A 15511-nucleotide genomic window follows, 5' to 3' on the forward strand; every position below is an offset into this window, starting at 1 on the left:
AAAATTTTCATTCAAAACAATGTGACAAACGACCTCAATGGGCTTCAATGGATGTAAATCGACGATATCTGAAAAAGTTAGATGCCAACTAACTCAAATATATAAGAATTGATGAGATTCGACTTGAAATGAGGAATATAGACTTTGAAAATTTTCATGCAAAACAATGTGACAATCGACCTCAATGGGCTACAATGGATGTAAATCGACGATATCTGAAAAAGTTAGTTGCCAACTAACTCAAATATATAAGAATTGATGAGATTCGACTTGAAATGAGGAAGATAGACTTTGAAAATTTTCATTCAAAACAATGTGACAATCGACTTCAATGGGCTTCAATGGATGTAAATCGACGATATATGGGAAAGTTAGTTGCCAACTAACTCAAATATATAAGAATTGATGAGATTCGATTTGAAATGAGGAAGATAGACTTTGAAAATTTTCAATCAAAACAAAGTGAAAATCGACCTCAATGGGCTTCAATGGATGTAAATCGACGATGTCTGAAAAAGTTAGTTGCCAACCAACTCAAATATATAAGAACTGATGAGATTCGACTTGAAATGAGGAATATAGACTTTGAAAATTTTCATTCAAAACAATGTGACAATCGACCTCAATGGGCTTCAATGGATGTAAATCGACGATATCTGAAAAAGTTAGATGCCAACTAACTCAAATATATAAGAATTGATAAGATTCGACTTGAAATGAGGAATATAGACTTTGAAAATTTTCATGCAAAACAATGTGACAATCGACCTCAATGGGCTACAATGGATGTAAATCGACGATATCTGAAAAAGTTAGTTGCCAACTAACTCAAATATATAAGAATTGATGAGATTCGACTTGAAATGAGGAAGATAGACTTTGAAAAAGTTCATTCAAAACAATGTGACAGTCGACCTCAATGGGCTTCAATGGATGTAAATCGACGATATCTGAAAAAGTTAGTTGCCAACTAACTCAAATATATAAGAATTGATGAGATTCGACTTGAAATGAGGAAGATAGACTTTGAAAATTTTCATTCAAAACAATGTGACAAACGACCTCAATGGGCTTCAATGGATGTAAATCGACGATATCTGAAAAAGTTAGATGCCAACTAACTCAAATATATGAGAATTGATGAGATTCGACTTGAAATGAGGAATATAGACTTTGAAAATTTTCTTGCAAAACAATGTGACAATCGACCTCAATGGGCTTCAATGGATGTAAATCGACGATATCTGAAAAAGTTAGTTGCCAACTAACTCAAATATATAAGAATTTATGAGATTCGACTTGAAATGAGGAAGATAGACTTTGAAAATTTTCATTCACAACAATGTGACTATCGACTTCAATGGGCTTCAATGGATGTAAATCGACGATATATGGAAAAGTTAGTTGCCAACTAACTCAAATAAATAAGAATTGATGAGATTCGACTTGAAATGAGGAAGATAGACTTTGGAAATTTTCATTCAAAACAATGTGACAGTCGACCTCAATGGGCTTCAATGGATGTAAATCGACGATATCTGAAAAAGTTAGTTGCCAACTAACTCAAATATATAAGAATTTATGAGATTCGACTTGAAATGAGGAAGATAGACTTTGAAAATTTTCATTCACAACAATGTGACAATCGACTTCAATGGGCTTCAATGGATGTAAATCGACGATATATGGAAAAGTTAGTTGCCAACTAACTCAAATAAATAAGAATTGATGAGATTCGACTTGAAATGAGGAAGATAGACTTTGAAAATTTTCATTCACAACAATGTGACAATCGACTTCAATGGGCTTCAATGGATGTAAATCGACGATATATGGAAAAGTTAGTTGCCAACTAACTCAAATAAATAAGAATTGATGAGATTCGACTTGAAATGTGGAAGATAGACTTTGAAAATTTTCATTCAAAACAATGTGACAAACGACCTCAATGGGCTTCAATGGATGTAAATCGACGATATCTGAAAAAGTTAGATGCCAACTAACTCAAATATATAAGAATTGATGAGATTCGACTTGAAATGAGGAATATAGACTTTGAAAATTTTCATGCAAAACAATGTGACAATCGACCTCAATGGGCTACAATGGATGTAAATCGACGATATCTGAAAAAGTTAGTTGCCAACTAACTCAAATATATAAGAATTGATGAGATTCGACTTGAAATGAGGAAGATAGACTTTGAAAATTTTCATTCAAAACAATGTGACAATCGACTTCAATGGGCTTCAATGGATGTAAATCGACGATATATGGGAAAGTTAGTTGCCAACTAACTCAAATATATAAGAATTGATGAGATTCGATTTGAAATGAGGAAGATAGACTTTGAAAATTTTCAATCAAAACAAAGTGAAAATCGACCTCAATGGGCTTCAATGGATGTAAATCGACGATGTCTGAAAAAGTTAGTTGCCAACCAACTCAAATATATAAGAATTGATGAGATTCGACTTGAAATGAGGAATATAGACTTTGAAAATTTTCATTCAAAACAATGTGACATTCGACCTCAATGGGCTTCAATGGATGTAAATCGACGATATCTGAAAAAGTTAGTTGCAAACTCACTCAAATATATGAGAATTGATGGGATTCGACTTGAAATGAGAAAGATAGACTTTGAAAATTTTCATTCAAAACAAAGTGACAATCGACCTCAATGGGCTTCAATGGATGTAATCGACGATATCTGTAAAAGTTAGTTGCCAACTAACTCAAATATATAAGAATTGATGAGATTCGACTCGAAATGAGGAAGATAGACTTTGAAAATTTTCAATCAAAACAAAGTGAAAATCGACCTCAATGGGCTTCAATGGATGTAAATCGACGATGTCTGAAAAAGTTAGTTGCCAACCAACTCAAATATATAAGAATTGATGAGATTCGACTTGAAATGAGGAATATAGACTTTGAAAATTTTCATTCAAAACAATGTGACAATCGACCTCAATGGGCTTCAATGGATGTAAATCGACGATATCTGAAAAAGTTAGTTGCAAACTCACTCAAATATATGAGAATTGATGAGATTCGACTTGAAATGAGGAAGATAGACTTTGAAAATTTTCATTCAAAACAAAGTGACAATCGACCTCAATGGGCTTCAATGGATGTAATCGACGATATCTGAAAAAGTTAGTTGCCAACTAACTCAAATATATAAGAATTGATGAGATTCGACTTGAAATGAGGAAGATAGACTTTGAAAATTTTCAATCAAAACAAAGTGAAAATCGACCTCAATGGGCTTCAATGGATGTAAATCGACGATGTCTGAAAAAGTTAGTTGCCAACCAACTCAAATATATAAGAATTGATGAGATTCGACTTGAAATGAGGAATATAGACTTTGAAAATTTTCATTCAAAACAATGTGACAATCGACCTCAATGGGCTTCAATGGATGTAAATCGACGATATCTGAAAAAGTTAGTTGCAAACTCACTCAAATATATGAGAATTGATGAGATTCGACTTGAAATGAGGAAGATAGACTTTGAAAATTTTCATTCAAAACAAAGTGACAATCGACCTCAATGGGCTTCAATGGATGTAATCGACGATATCTGAAAAAGTTAGTTGCCAACTAACTCAAATATATAAGAATTGATGAGATTCGACTTGAAATGAGGAAGATAGACTTTGAAAATTTTCAATCAAAACAAAGTGAAAATCGACCTCAATGGGCTTCAATGGATGTAAATCGACGATATCTGAAAAAGTTAGTTGCAAACTCACTCAAATATATGAGAATTGATGAGATTCGACTTGAAATGAGGAAGATAGACTTTGAACATTTTCATTCAAAACAAAGTGACAATCGACCTCAATGGGCTCCAATGGATGTAAATCGATGATATCTGTAAAAGTTAGTTGCCAACTAACTCAAATATATGAGAATTGATGAGATTCGACTTGAAATGAGGAAGATAGACTTTGAAAATTTTCATTCAAAACAATGTTACAGTCGACCTCAATGGGCTTCAATGGATGTAAATCGACGATATCTGAAAAAGTTAGTTGCCAACTTACTCAAATATATAAGAATTGATGAGATTCGATTTGAAATATGGAAGATAGACTTTGAAAATTTTCATTCAAAACAATGTGACAAACGACCTCAATGGGCTTCAATGGATGTAAATCGACGATATCTGAAGAAGTTAGATGCCAACTAACTCAAATATATAAGAATTGATGAGATTCGACTTGAAATGAGGAATATAGACTTTGAAAATTTTCATGCAAAACAATGTGACAATCGACCTCAATGGGCTACAATGGATGTAAATCGACGATATCTGAAAAAGTTAGTTGCCAACTAACTCAAATATATAAGAATTGATGAGATTCGACTTGAAATGAGGAAGATAGACTTTGAAAATTTTCTTGCAAAACAATGTGACAATCGACCTCAATGGGCTTCAATGGATGTAAATCGACGATATCTGAAAAAGTTAGTTGCCAACTAACTCAAATATATAAGAATTTATGAGATTCGACTTGAAATGAGGAAGATAGACTTTGAAAATTTTCATTCACAACAATGTGACAATCGACTTCAATGGGCTTCAATGGATGTAAATCGACGATATATGGAAAAGTTAGTTGCCAACTAACTCAAATAAATAAGAATTGATGAGATTCGACTTGAAATGAGGAAGATAGACTTTGGAAATTTTCATTCAAAACAATGTGACAGTCGACCTCAATGGGCTTCAATGGATGTAAATCGACGATATCTGAAAAAGTTAGTTGCCAACTAACTCAAACATATAAGAATTGATGAGATTCGACTTGAAATGTGGAAGATAGACTTTGAAAATTTTCATTCAAAACAATGTGACAAACGACCTCAATGGGCTTCAATGGATGTAAATCGACGATATCTGAAAAAGTTAGATGCCAACTAACTCAAATATATAAGAATTGATAAGATTCGACTTGAAATGAGGAATATAGACTTTGAAAATTTTCATGCAAAACAATGTGACAATCGACCTCAATGGGCTACAATGGATGTAAATCGACGATATCTGAAAAAGTTAGTTGCCAACTAACTCAAATATATAAGAATTGATGAGATTCGACTTGAAATGAGGAAGATAGACTTTGAAAAAGTTCATTCAAAACAATGTGACAGTCGACCTCAATGGGCTTCAATGGATGTAAATCGACGATATCTGAAAAAGTTAGTTGCCAACTAACTCAAATATATAAGAATTGATGAGATTCGACTTGAAATGTGGAAGATAGACTTTGAAAATTTTCATTCACAACAATGTGACAATCGACTTCAATGGGCTTCAATGGATGTAAATCGACGATATATGGAAAAGTTAGTTGCCAACTAACTCAAATAAATAAGAATTGATGAGATTCGACTTGAAATGAGGAAGATAGACTTTGGAAATTTTCATTCAAAACAATGTGACAGTCGACCTCAATGGGCTTCAATGGATGTAAATCGACGATATCTGAAAAAGTTAGTTGCCAACTAACTCAAATATATAAGAATTGATGAGATTCGACTTGAAATGTGGAAGATAGACTTTGAAAATTTTCATTCAAAACAATGTGACAAACGACCTCAATGGGCTTCAATGGATGTAAATCGACGATATCTGAAAAAGTTAGATGCCAACTAACTCAAATATATAAGAATTGATAAGATTCGACTTGAAATGAGGAATATAGACTTTGAAAATTTTCATTCAAAACAATGTGACAAACGACCTCAATGGGCTTCAATGGATGTAAATCGACGATATCTGAAAAAGTTAGATGCCAACTAACTCAAATATATAAGAATTGATGAGATTCGACTTGAAATGAGGAATATAGACTTTGAAAATTTTCATGCAAAACAATGTGACAATCGACCTCAATGGGCTACAATGGATGTAAATCGACGATATCTGAAAAAGTTAGTTGCCAACTAACTCAAATATATAAGAATTGATGAGATTCGACTTGAAATGAGGAAGATAGACTTTGAAAATTTTCATTCAAAACAATGTGACAATCGACTTCAATGGGCTTCAATGGATGTAAATCGACGATATATGGGAAAGTTAGTTGCCAACTAACTCAAATATATAAGAATTGATGAGATTCGATTTGAAATGAGGAAGATAGACTTTGAAAATTTTCAATCAAAACAAAGTGAAAATCGACCTCAATGGGCTTCAATGGATGTAAATCGACGATGTCTGAAAAAGTTAGTTGCCAACCAACTCAAATATATAAGAATTGATGAGATTCGACTTGAAATGAGGAATATAGACTTTGAAAATTTTCATTCAAAACAATGTGACATTCGACCTCAATGGGCTTCAATGGATGTAAATCGACGATATCTGAAAAAGTTAGTTGCAAACTCACTCAAATATATGAGAATTGATGGGATTCGACTTGAAATGAGAAAGATAGACTTTGAAAATTTTCATTCAAAACAAAGTGACAATCGACCTCAATGGGCTTCAATGGATGTAATCGACGATATCTGAAAAAGTTAGTTGCCAACTAACTCAAATATATAAGAATTGATGAGATTCGACTTGAAATGAGGAAGATAGACTTTGAAAATTTTCAATCAAAACAAAGTGAAAATCGACCTCAATGGGCTTCAATGGATGTAAATCGACGATGTCTGAAAAAGTTAGTTGCCAACCAACTCAAATATATAAGAATTGATGAGATTCGACTTGAAATGAGGAATATAGACTTTGAAAATTTTCATTCAAAACAATGTGACAATCGACCTCAATGGGCTTCAATGGATGTAAATCGACGATATCTGAAAAAGTTAGTTGCAAACTCACTCAAATATATGAGAATTGATGAGATTCGACTTGAAATGAGGAAGATAGACTTTGAAAATTTTCATTCAAAACAAAGTGACAATCGACCTCAATGGGCTTCAATGGATGTAATCGACGATATCTGAAAAAGTTAGTTGCCAACTAACTCAAATATATAAGAATTGATGAGATTCGACTTGAAATGAGGAAGATAGACTTTGAAAATTTTCAATCAAAACAAAGTGAAAATCGACCTCAATGGGCTTCAATGGATGTAAATCGACGATGTCTGAAAAAGTTAGTTGCCAACCAACTCAAATATATAAGAATTGATGAGATTCGACTTGAAATGAGGAATATAGACTTTGAAAATTTTCATTCAAAACAATGTGACAATCGACCTCAATGGGCTTCAATGGATGTAAATCGACGATATCTGAAAAAGTTAGTTGCAAACTCACTCAAATATATGAGAATTGATGAGATTCGACTTGAAATGAGGAAGATAGACTTTGAAAATTTTCATTCAAAACAAAGTGACAATCGACCTCAATGGGCTTCAATGGATGTAATCGACGATATCTGAAAAAGTTAGTTGCCAACTAACTCAAATATATAAGAATTGATGAGATTCGACTTGAAATGAGGAAGATAGACTTTGAAAATTTTCAATCAAAACAAAGTGAAAATCGACCTCAATGGGCTTCAATGGATGTAAATCGACGATATCTGAAAAAGTTAGTTGCAAACTCACTCAAATATATGAGAATTGATGAGATTCGACTTGAAATGAGGAAGATAGACTTTGAACATTTTCATTCAAAACAAAGTGACAATCGACCTCAATGGGCTTCAATGGATGTAAATCGACGATATCTGAAATAGTTAATTGCCAACTAACTCAAATATATAAGAATTGATGAGATTCGATTTGAAATGTGGAAGATAGACTTTGAAAATTTTCATTCAAAACAATGTGACAAACGACCTCAATGGGCTTCAATGGATGTAAATCGACGATATCTGAAAAAGTTATATGCCAACTAACTCAAATATATAAGAATTGATGAGATTCGACTTGAAATGAGGAATATAGACTTTGAAAATTTTCATGCAAAACAATGTGACAATCGACCTCAATGGGCTACAATGGATGTAAATCGACGATATCTGAAAAAGTTAGTTGCCAACTAACTCAAATATATAAGAATTGATGAGATTCGACTTGAAATGAGGAAGATAGACTTTGAAAATTTTCAATCAAAACAAAGTGAAAATCGACCTCAATGGGCTTCAATGGATGTAAATCGACGATATCTGAAAAAGTTAGTTGCAAACTCACTCAAATATATAAGAATTGATAAGATTCGACTTGAAATGAGGAAGATAGACTTTGAACATTTTCATTCAAAACAAAGTGACAATCGACCTCAATGGGCTTCAATGGATGTAAATCGACGATATCTGAAAAAGTTAGATGCCAACTAACTCAAATATATAAGAATTGATGAGATTCGACTTGAAATGAGGAATATAGACTTTGAAAATTTTCATGCAAAACAATGTGACAATCGACCTCAATGGGCTACAATGGATGTAAATCGACGATATCTGAAAAAGTTAGTTGCCAACTAACTCAAATATATAAGAATTGATGAGATTCGACTTGAAATGAGGAAGATAGACTTTGAAAATTTTCATTCAAAACAATGTGACAATCGACTTCAATGGGCTTCAATGGATGTAAATCGACGATATATGGGAAAGTTAGTTGCAAACTCACTCAAATATATGAGAATTGATGAGATTCGACTTGAAATGAGGAAGATAGACTTTGAACATTTTCATTCAAAACAAAGTGACAATCGACCTCAATGGGCTTCAATGGATGTAAATCGACGATATCTGAAATAGTTAGTTGCCAACTAACTCAAATATATAAGAATTGATGAGATTCGATTTGAAATGTGGAAGATAGACTTTGAAAATTTTCATTCAAAACAATGTGACAAACGACCTCAATGGGCTTCAATGGATGTAAATCGACGATATCTGAAAAAGTTATATGCCAACTAACTCAAATATATAAGAATTGATGAGATTCGACTTGAAATGAGGAATATAGACTTTGAAAATTTTCATGCAAAACAATGTGACAATCGACCTCAATGGGCTACAATGGATGTAAATCGACGATATCTGAAAAAGTTAGTTGCCAACTAACTCAAATATATAAGAATTGATGAGATTCGACTTGAAATGAGGAAGATAGACTTTGAAAATTTTCAATCAAAACAAAGTGAAAATCGACCTCAATGGGCTTCAATGGATGTAAATCGACGATATCTGAAAAAGTTAGTTGCAAACTCACTCAAATATATGAGAATTGATGAGATTCGACTTGAAATGAGGAAGATAGACTTTGAACATTTTCATTCAAAACAAAGTGACAATCGACCTCTATGGGCTCCAATGGATGTAAATCGATGATATCTGTAAAAGTTAGTTGCCAACTAACTCAAATATATGAGAATTGATGAGATTCGACTTGAAATGAGGAAGATAGACTTTGAAAATTTTCATTCAAAACAATGTGACAGTCGACCTCAATGGGCTTCAATGGATGTGAATCGACGATATCTGAAAAAGTTAGTTGCCAACTAACTCAAATATATAAGAATTGATGAGATTCGACTTGAAATGTGGAAGATAGACTTTGAAAATTTTCATTCAAAACAATGTGACAAACGACCTCAATGGGCTTCAATGGATGTAAATCGACGATATCTGAAAAAGTTAGATGCCAACTAACTCAAATATATAAGAATTGATGAGATTCGACTTGAACTGAGGAAGATAGACTTTGAAAATTTTCAATCAAAACAAAGTGAAAATCGACCTCAATGGGCTTCAATGGATGTAAATCGACGATATCTGAAAAAGTTAGTTGCAAACTCACTCAAATATATGAGAATTGATGAGATTCGACTTGAAATGAGGAAGATAGACTTTGAACATTTTCATTCAAAACAAAGTGACAATCGACCTCAATGGGCTCCAATGGATGTAAATCGATGATATCTGTAAAAGTTAGTTGCCAACTAACTCAAATATATGAGAACTGATGAGATTCGACTTGAAATGAGGAAGATAGACTTTGAAAATTTTCATTCGAAACAATGTGACAGTCGACCTCAATGGGCTTCAATGGATGTAAATCGACGATATCTGAAGAAGTTAGTTGCCAACTAACTCAAATATATAAGAATTGATGAGATTCGACTTGAAATGAGGAAGATAGACTTTGAACATTTTCATTCAAAACAATGTGACAATCGACTTCAATGGGCTTCAATGGATGTAAATCGACGATATATGGGAAAGTTAGTTGCCAACTAACTCAAATATATAAGAATTGATGAGATTCGATTTGAAATGAGGAAGATAGACTTTGAAAATTTTCAATCAAAACAAAGTGAAAATCGACCTCAATGGGCTTCAATGGATGTAAATCGACGATATCTGAAAAAGTTAGATGCCAACTAAATCAAATATATAAGAATTGATGAGATTCGACTTGAAATGAGGAATATAGACTTTGAAAATTTTCATGCAAAACAATGTGACAATCGACCTCAATGGGCTACAATGGATGTATATCGACGATATCTGAAAAAGTTAGTTGCCAACTAACTCAAATATATAAGAATTGATGAGATTCGACTTGAAATGAGGAAGATAGACTTTGAAAATTTTCAATCAAAACAAAGTGAAAATCGACCTCAATGGGCTTCAATGGATGTAAATCGACGATATCTGAAAAAGTTAGTTGCAAACTCACTCAAATATATGAGAATTGATGAGATTCGACTTGAAATGAGGAAGATAGACTTTGAACATTTTCATTCAAAACAAAGTGACAATCGACCTCAATGGGCTCCAATGGATGTAAATCGATGATATCTGTAAAAGTTAGTTGCCAACTAACTCAAATATATGAGAACTGATGAGATTCGACTTGAAATGAGGAAGATAGACTTTGAAAATTTTCATTCAAAACAATGTGACAATCGACTTCAATGGGCTTCAATGGATGTAAATCGACGATATATGGGAAAGTTAGTTGCCAACTAACTCAAATATATAAGAATTGATGAGATTCGACTTGAAATGAGGAAGATAGACTTTGAAAATTTTCATTCAAAACAAAGGGACAATGGACCTCAATGGGCTTCAATGGATGTAAATCGACTATATCTGTAAAAGTTAGTTGCCAACTAACTCAAATATATAAGAATTGATGGGATTCGACTTGAAATGAGAAAGATAGACTTTGAAAATTTTCATTCAAAACAAAGTGACAATCGACCTCAATGGGCTTCAATGGATGTAAATCGACGATGTCTGAAAAAGTTAGTTGCCAACCAACTCAAATATATAAGAATTGATGGGATTCGACTTGAAATGAGAAAGATAGACTTTGAAAATTTTCATTCAAAACAAAGTGACAATCGACCTCAATGGGCTTCAATGGATGTAAATCGACGATGTCTGAAAAAGTTAGTTGCCAACTAACTCAAATATATAAGAATTGATGAGATTCGACTTGAAATGAGGAAGATAGACTTTGGAAATTTTCATTCAAAACAATGTGACAAACGACCTCAATGGGCTTCAATGGATGTAAATCGACGATATCTGAGAAAGTTAGATGCCAACCAACTCAAATATATAAGAATTGATGAGATTCGACTTGAAATGAGGAATATAGACTTTGAAAATTTTCATTCAAAACAATGTGACAATCGACCTCAATGGGCTTCAATGGATGTAAATCGACGATATATGGGAAAGTTAGTTGCAAACTCACTCAAATATATGAGAATTGATGAGATTCGACTTGAAATGAGGAAGATAGACTTTGAAAATTTTCATTCAAAACAAAGTGACAATCGACCTCAATGGGCTCCAATGGATGTAAATCGATGATATCTGTAAAAGTTAGTTGCCAACTACTTCAAATATATGAGAATTGATGAGATTCGACTTGAAATGAGGAAGATAGACTTTGATAATTTTCATTCAAAACAATGTGACAATCGACCTCAATGGGCTTCAATGGATGTAAATCGACGATATCTGAAAAAGTTAGTTGCCAACTAACTCAAATATATAAGAATTGATGAGATTCGACTTGAAATGAGAAAGATAGACTTTGAAAATTTTCATTCAAAACAAAGTGACAATCGACCTCAATGGGCTTCAATGGATGTAAATCGACGATGTCTGAAAAAGTTAGTTGCCAACCAACTCAAATATATAAGAATTGATGAGATTCGACTTGAAATGAGGAATATAGACTTTGAAAATTTTCATTCAAAACAATGTGACAATCGACCTCAATGGGCTACAATGGATGTAAATCGACGATATCTGAAAAAAATAGTTGCCAACTAACTCAAATATATAAAAATTGATGAGATTCGACTTGAAATGAGGAAGATAGACTTTGAAAATTTTCATTCAAAACAATGTGACAATCGACTTCAATGGGCTTCAATGGATGTAAATCGACGATATATGGGAAAGTTAGTTGCCAACCAACTCAAATATATAAGAATTGATGAGATTCGACTTGAAATGAGGAATATAGACTTTGAAAATTTTCATACAAAACAATGTGACAATCGACCTCAATGGGCTTCAATGGATGTAAATCGACGATATCTGAAAAAGTTAGTTGCCAACTAACTCAAATATATAAGAATTGATGAGATTCGACTTGAAATGAAGAAGATAGACTTTGAAAATTTTCATTCAAAACAATGTGACAATCGACCTCAATAGGCTTCAATGGATGTAAATCGACGATATATGGGAAAGTTAGTTGCCAACTAACTCAAATATATAAGAATTGATGGGATTCGACTTGAAATGAGAAAGATAGACTTTGAAAATTTTCATTCAAAACAAAGTGACAATCCACCTCAATGGGCTTCAATGGATGTAAATCGACGATGTCTGAAAAAGTTAGTTGCCAACTAACTCAAATATATAAGAATTGATGAGATTCGACTTGAAATGAGGAAGATAGACTTTGAGAATTTTCATTCAAAACAATGTGACAATCGACTTCAATGGGCTTCAATGGATGTAAATCGACGATATATGGGAAAGTTAGTTGCCAACTAACTCAAATATATAAGAATTGATGAGATTCGACTTGAAATGAGGAAGATAGACTTTGAAAATTTTCATTCAAAACAATGTGACAATCGACTTCAATGGGCTTCAATGGATGTAAATCGACGATATATGGGAAAGTTAGTTGCCAACTAACTCAAATATATAAGAATTGATGGGATTCGAATTGAAATGAGAAAGATAGACTTTGAAAATTTTCATTCAAAACAAAGTGACAATCGACCTCAATGGGCTTCAATGGATGTAAATCGACGATATCTTAAAAAGTTAGTTGCCAACAAACTCAAATATATAAGAATTGATGAGATTCGACTTGAAATGAAGAAGATAGACTTTGAAAATTTTCATTCAAAACAATGTGATAATCGACCTCAATGGGCTTCAATGGATGTAAATCGACGATATATGGGAAAGTTAGTTGCCAACTAACTCAAATATATAAGAATTTATGGGATTCGACTTGAAATGAGAAAGATAGACTTTGAAAATTTTCATTCAAAACAAAGTGACAATCGACCTCAACGGGCTTCAATGGATGTAAATCGACGATGTCTGAAAAAGTTAGTTGCCAACTAACTCAAATATATAAGAATTGATGAGATTCGACTTGAAATGAGGAAGATAGACTTTGAAAATTTTCATTCAAAACAATGTGACAAACGACCTCAATGGGCTTCAATGGATGTAAATCGACGATATATGGGAAAGTTAGTTGCCAACTAACTCAAATATATGAGAATTGATGAGATTCGACTTGAAATGAGGAAGATAGACTTTGAAAATTTTCATTCGAAACAATGTGACAGTCGACCTCAATGGGCTTCAATGGATGTAAATCGACGATATCTGAAAAAGTTAGTTGCCAACTAACTCAAATATATAAGAATTGATGAGATTCGACTTGAAATGAGGAAGATAGACTTTGAAAATTTTCATTCAAAACAATGTGACAAACGACCTCAATGGGCTTCAATGGATGTAAATCGACGATATCTGAGAAAGTTAGATGCCAACCAACTCAAATATATAAGAATTGATGAGATTCGACTTGAAATGAGGAATATAGACTTTGAAAATTTTCATTCAAAACAATGTGACAATCCACCTCAATGGGCTTCAATGGATGTAAATCGACGATATATGGGAAAGTTAGTTGCCAACTAACTCAAATATATGAGAATTGATGAGATTCGACTTGAAATGAGGAAGATAGACTTTGAAAATTTTCATTCGAAACAATGTGACAGTCGACCTCAATGGGCTTCAATGGATGTAAATCGACGATATCTGAAAAAGTTAGTTGCCAACTAACTCAAATATATAAGAATTGATGAGATTCGACTTGAAATGAGGAAGATAGACTTTGAAAATTTTCATTCAAAACAATGTGACAAACGACCTCAATGGGCTTCAATGGATGTAAATCGACGATATCTGAAAAAGTTAGATGCCAACTAACTCAAATATATGAGAATTGATGAGATTCGACTTGAAATGAGGAATATAGACTTTGAAAATTTTCTTGCAAAACAATGTGACAATCGACCTCAATGGGCTTCAATGGATGTAAATCGACGATATCTGAAAAAGTTAGTTGCCAACTAACTCAAATATATAAGAATTTATGAGATTCGACTTGAAATGAGGAAGATAGACTTTGAAAATTTTCATTCACAACAATGTGACAATCGACTTCAATGGGCTTCAATGGATGTAAATCGACGATATATGGAAAAGTTAGTTGCCAACTAACTCAAATAAATAAGAATTGATGAGATTCGACTTGAAATGAGGAAGATAGACTTTGAAAATTTTCAATCAAAACAAAGTGAAAATCGACCTCAATGGGCTTAAATGGATGTAAATCGACGATATCTGAAAAAGTTAGTTGCAAACTCACTCAAATATATGAGAATTGATGAGATTCGACTTGAAATGAGGAAGATAGACTTTGAAAATTTTCATTCAAAACAAAGTGACAATCGACCTCAATGGGCTTCAATGGATGTAATCGACGATATCTGAAAAAGTTAGTTGCCAACTAACTCAAATATATAAGAATTGATGAGATTCGACTTGAAATGAGGAAGATAGACTTTGAAAATTTTCAATCAAAACAAAGTGAAAATCGACCTCAATGGGCTTCAATGGATGTAAATCGACGATATCTGAAAAAGTTAGTTGCCAACTAACTCAAATATATGAGAATTGATGAGATTCGACTTGAAATGAGGAAGATAGACTTTGAAAATTTTCATTCAAAACAATGTGACAGTCGACCTCAATGGGCTTCAATGGATGTAAATCGACGATATCTGAAAAAGTTAGTTGCCAACTAACTCAAATATATAAGAATTGATGAGATTCGACTTGAAATGTGGAAGATAGACTTTGAAAATTTTCATTCAAAACAATGTGACAAACGACCTCAATGGGCTTCAATGGATGTAAATCGACGATATCTGAAAAAGTTAGAT

This window comes from Diorhabda sublineata, chromosome 9 (genome assembly GCF_026230105.1).
Source record: "Diorhabda sublineata isolate icDioSubl1.1 chromosome 9, icDioSubl1.1, whole genome shotgun sequence".
Taxonomy (NCBI): Eukaryota; Metazoa; Arthropoda; class Insecta; order Coleoptera; family Chrysomelidae; genus Diorhabda; species Diorhabda sublineata.